This window comes from Rhipicephalus sanguineus, chromosome 11, assembly GCF_013339695.2.
Source record: "Rhipicephalus sanguineus isolate Rsan-2018 chromosome 11, BIME_Rsan_1.4, whole genome shotgun sequence".
Classification (NCBI taxonomy): Eukaryota; Metazoa; Arthropoda; class Arachnida; order Ixodida; family Ixodidae; genus Rhipicephalus; species Rhipicephalus sanguineus.
The window spans coordinates 33,822,458-33,827,919 of NC_051186.1; the positions used below are offsets into that span (position 1 = coordinate 33,822,458).

At 43.9% G+C, this 5,462-nt stretch overlaps 1 long non-coding RNA gene across 1 annotated transcript; it reads right to left on the reverse strand.

The window, feature by feature from the left end:
- Positions 1 to 462: 462 nt before the first annotated feature.
- LOC119373345 (uncharacterized) lies at positions 463 to 3,648 on the reverse strand. The gene is made up of 2 exons (XR_005179823.2): positions 3,405 to 3,648; positions 463 to 735 (listed from the first exon to the last, which is right to left on the reverse strand). It is a non-coding gene; the product is annotated as an uncharacterized LOC119373345 (long non-coding RNA).
- Positions 3,649 to 5,462: the final 1,814 nt, after the last annotated feature.

Genomic DNA, 5,462 nt, shown 5'->3' on the forward strand with positions numbered 1-5,462 from the left:
AAAGGACGGGACTCGCGCTATTTTTTTTTGGCTGTCCGTGTGTTACATTGCGCTACAATTTTTTTTCCTTCAGAAGTCATGAACCAACTAGCCCAACAAAACGTTTTACTAAGCGGAGGACGCACCACCTAGGAACACTTATGTCGTGACTATAGTCGCTGAGGCATTGCTTTCCCCTCCCTTCTCCTTAAGTCGCTGTTTTTTTTTTTGACGAGCTGCCATATAATAATTAGTTTTCCACTATCTATTACAGCCACAAGTTTTGCCATCAGCGTGCTGCGGCACACTGTTCGCTTAGCTTCCGGGCCTGCTACTTACGCCGCTGCTTTCCGCTCGCACAGGGAGCAGAAATGGGTGCACGAAAAATAAGTATACGTAAGGTGTTTCAGAATACGTAAATGAGGAAGATTATTGGATCTCGGAGTTCAAATTATGTCGAAGTATGAGAACAACACATTCTCATGACTTTTCATCAAATATTTTATTAGGCGAGACTCCCAATGAGAGCACTAGGTGTCTGTTGTGCTTTCTAGTAGCAGTCAGACCTAGACACACATCTTCGTCTGTCAGTTGTCCTGCAATGATCGTCGTCGCAAAAACATCCCACTACAACAAGATCCATCGTGCAAATGCTTGGCCATCCATCAGGCTCGTCGAGAGAGTCGCAGCGGCACTCATCACAGGATCCCACATTTCTTTTTATAGTTTGATTTCCTTTACAATGAGGTTCAAATTCTGAAAGTGCAGAACAAACATGTATAGTACAGGCCTTGCTGACGTACAGTGATTAGCTTAGCTTTCATCTTATTCTGACAAAACACTTTTCTTTTCGCAAGGTATTCGAAAAATGTGACACTCAGATGCAGTTTATCATCTCAAATAAGGCTAGCCAAATGTAGCCTGTTACCCTGATATGCGGGTACTTATGAACTCATGTTAAAATACTAGACATCAATAAGGCACGCTTTTTTTTTCATATTCCGATTGTATGCACGCAAGCTTCTGGAAAAAAAAAAACTGATTTAGCTTCCTTCATTTTTTTACCTAGTGACATGGTGATCGCAGAAGGGATGTAAGCGGCAAAAGAGAAGGGGAAAAAACGAGTGGGCCTACGGAGCTGCACATGAAACTCCACAAAGGACGGTGTTTTGATGATATTGATGATGGCTAAATGTTCTTCTTGGTAACATCATGCAACGCAGCTACATGGTTTCCTCGGGCAACGTGGAGATTAGCATAATATCTCTGGTTGCGCTATATGATTTTGGCCATGTGTATAAACAGCCATACCTAGCTATATCTTCAGCATGACTAAGAGAAATTTCTTTGCACAACTGACACAAACATTTATGGTTGCACGTAGTTGGCGTAGTAGCAAAGGGGACGCGGCGTCACCGCGTTTTGCTTACAGCACACATGGGCTAAGCTTTCGCCTGCTGCCTTATGTGGCTCCCGCGGAGCGCTGCCCCCCCCCCCCCCTCGCCCTGTTTTGCCAAAGAGTAGAAGATATATGCGCAACTAAGCACAAGGCTGTAGTTACATGGATGAATATGTCTTGCAAGCGGTAATGTGGCTCAGCGAGTCATGTTTTTGAGCGGTGGAGTCCCGACCGAATGGAAACGAAATTGAGCCATAAGTTAAGAAATCACAGTAATTACGCGTACATTAAGAATGCAGCGAGTGACTGTTTCCCTGCCCTCAATTTCTCCAAGTGAAGCTGCCAACCGATTCCTAAAGAAATTGTTTGTAAGAGCAGAAGAGATTGGGGAAATAACGCAATGGACTGATTGATCCACAAAAATTGTAGTGGCTCAGCTCGGCTATGCCAAGATCTACGTAGCGTGAGCTAAGGTTCAGCTGATTATTCTTAGCTCTCCTGGTTGTCTAGGATTAGATTGATTATCATGCTTACTCTTGCTTCAATGACACACATGGTGGACGCATTATGTGACACAGGTATATTTATTTTTTCCTCAACGCCATTTCTCTATTGCCTCGGTGGTCACTGTAGTAACACGCTGCCGTCTCTATGGCAGCGTCTCGTGCCCGGTGCACACCATCTAGACAAGAGAAGGCCTGCGCACTCCCGTCCGTGACGTCACAGACCTTACCCGATGGAGAGGGACGCCATAGCCCGTGGCGCATCTCGCGCGTTCATGCAGTGGCAGCAGTGGACGCAGCCGGTCAGTCGAAGCTGCACAAGCGACAGGGATGCGATCAGCCCGTCCGCAGACGGACTCATAGCGCTAGAGTGTTCCAGCGTTCCGGGGCTCCAGCTGTGTGCCATCACTGCTCCTCGCGCATGCGCAGCACGGCTCTTGTACGCGCACACGAAACCGCTCCGGCTATGCCAGTGTAGCTAACGCTACAAAAATCAATTGCCAAAACTGCTGCTGGAGATATTGGGGTCCAGGCCTGTTCTTTAGAGCTCCGCTAGCATTTGCCGCCCGCTGTACATGATGGATGACACCTTTGCGATGCCCCGGAGTCTAGGTGGCGTAGTTGTACCTCTCATTGGTCTTTTGTTTTTTGTATTAAGTTATTTTCTTGTCGTGATTGATATGTTCATACACTCCCTCGAGATATCTCTGAGGAAAGGCTTGTCACTTCCCAGAGATCATGAGTCACAATCCTAACTGCAATTCTGAATCACTAAGGATACCTCAGTGAAATTGCCGCGCTTACTGTAAGAGGGGATTGCAAAGCAATGCTTTATAAACATTGCAACACAAGTCTTATGTGCCTATAGGAAGTAGGATTTAGACCAGCCAAACTATGCGACACTTTCTCGATCACAACTCCTAAGTAGAAACCCTAGTATTGATGTCGGCATGAAAATTTCGCGTTTAAATACACAAGCAAGAAACATGGCAGCACATGATGACGCATGCAAGAGTAATGAATGTATTTTACTACCAAGAAAATTGTTTTCATATCTTCTATACTCAAGCGCGGATGAAAATTGCCTATGAATCGGTTTGTTGTAGCTTTTAGAAAGAAATCTGCGCGCATCGTTTGGCATTATGAGTGGTATGACTGCGGCTGAGGAACAATAATTAAAGCTATTTTGGGAAGTAAGGGCTGTGTGCGATATAATGTGCTTCCTTCCTATGTCTGCTGGTATTTTAGTGTGCTTAAACAACGTGAATGAGAGGCTTCCTGCCTAAATTTTCACACAATGCACAGCCCCGTCTTGAATTCTAACGTCTCTCATTCGCCGCTTTCACTTTTCTGGTCCCTCCGGTGCCGTTCAAGATTACAAGTATGCAGTACCCATGACGTCGCTCTATCGTAGAATGAGCGTGGATTTTTCTTTCCTCACGGCATCCGTGCGCATGTGCCGTTAAAACGCAGGATATCTTACTGCGCATGTCGTCAAATAACTTAACGCAAAGTATGCTTACTTTTGCCAAAAGCCCGAACGCATGTCGACGGCTGAATCACGACGGCGACAGCGACCAGAGTGATAGCTACAACGGCTGTCTTCATCTTTCCTCTGAAATGCTCGAGGCGGCGTCTTCCAGGGTTGACTTGCCTTCAGTGCTGAAATCAGGCTCTTATATACTCCTTGAGTGACTGTACGAATGAGTCAGTTATATGTAGCTAATTACGTGTAGCTGTAGCTTTGTAGATCAGCACCGCACAGTACTCAACATAAAATTCCATCCTTATCTTGGTTTATGTAGGACGTCATCCATTTAAATATACCCCTCATTCTTGTCCTGTCAGGCCAACATAAGATCAGTACCACGAAATCGCTACCGCAGAGACGCAGAGGTGCGACGTCAGTACGTCACCTATGAGCACTGTATTGTATGCAAATGTCAAGACAATAAACAGGTTCTGATATATCAGCAGAAGATAAGTGTATGTGGCGTTTTTTCTATTTTCTTTGTTTTTTTCAGGAAGAAGCACATGCGGAAATCGAAATTGAGCTTAATATGCGGGAGCGTAAAGCGCGCCTAAGTATCTTTAACTTCTAAAACATTTGGAATCAAGATGGTGCAATTTCTGACTGTAACGTGAAATCAAGAAGGGAGTTTCTAATTAAGAATGAGCCAAATCCTGCATCTGTTTCAATCAAACATAGCCACATTCATTAAACCAGTGCTGCGTCAACAATCGTGACCAAAACAACGAACATGGTCTCATACAATCTGTTTAATTTGTGTCCCATTTCCTTTGCTATCGTGTTTACGTTCCACAATTAGTTTTCTAGGGCGAGTTGGCACTTACTGAAGGACATAATCTTGCAGGGCAAAACTCGAACATAACGAGTAAGAGCCCGACTTTCGTACTTCTTTTTGCGTCTCAGTGTTTCTTTTTGAGTTTAGCGCAACAGTGTCATGTCCTTGTTTCGCTCCAAAATTACATATTTGAAATAAAAGACATATCAAAGGAAGATATTGGACACCGAACTATGCCTTGAAGAAGAAGAAGAAGTGATTCCATACGGCAAAGCGTAAAACGACCTCAGAATAAGAAGAGCTGGAGCACTTTCCAAGGCCTTCAATAGATGCCAAAAACACAAAGACGCTGCCGACAGTCCACAATAGTGCGCGTTTTGCCAGGATGGACCACTCGCTCTTCAAGCCTAGTCATCGCCATTACGCCCATGCGACGAAGGACGGCACCGACGGAAGCACAAGAATGATGTTAGGTGTATCGCAAAATATTGATACACCGTAAATTCCATCGTTTTTTACTTCTATTAGGAGCTAATATATAAGAACCAAATACACATTTCACTCCTGAATACCGAGTACAGTGGGCTATATAGATTTTAGCCACACTCTAGATTTGAGGTATTTAGGGGACAGGAACACATCGGCAAAAAATTGCTGCAGCGGGCCCTATCACAGTATCAGTAGCAAAAAAGTGCGGTTTTCTCAGTTTCAGTTAAAGTGCACTTGACTGTTTGTTAAAAATAAAACGCCGCCTATATATTTTAAAAACAAAACGCCGCATATATTTTGTTATCTCTCCCACCTTAATACTAATACTTTTAAAAGGCGTACAAATGAGTGTAATGTTAGTGAGTGACGTCTCAAGGCGTCCATCTCACTACTTTTCTTTATTTCTATTTTCAATCTCCCTTTCTTTCTTTCTTTCTTTCTTTCTTTCTTTCTTTCTTTCTTTCTTTCTTTCTTTCTTTCTTTCTTTCTTTCTTTCTTTCTTTCTTTCTTTCTTTCTTTCTTTTCTTCTTTCTTTCTTTCACATTGCGCAATGGTCCCCGCAGCGCTGTCTTTGTGCTGAATCGCCATGGCGTCTTTTACGATCTTTAAAGCGTTCGTCAGCCTGTAAACGCCACGACGAAAGGACCATCACGCGATCATGGAAACGCGCGTTACAAATTCCATTTCCTCGAAGTCGGAATTTACCTGAAATGTGCAGTTCCTGATATCGACAACACGCGTTGTCCAGAAGGGCACTTTTAGTCCGCCGACACGAAATATTTCATA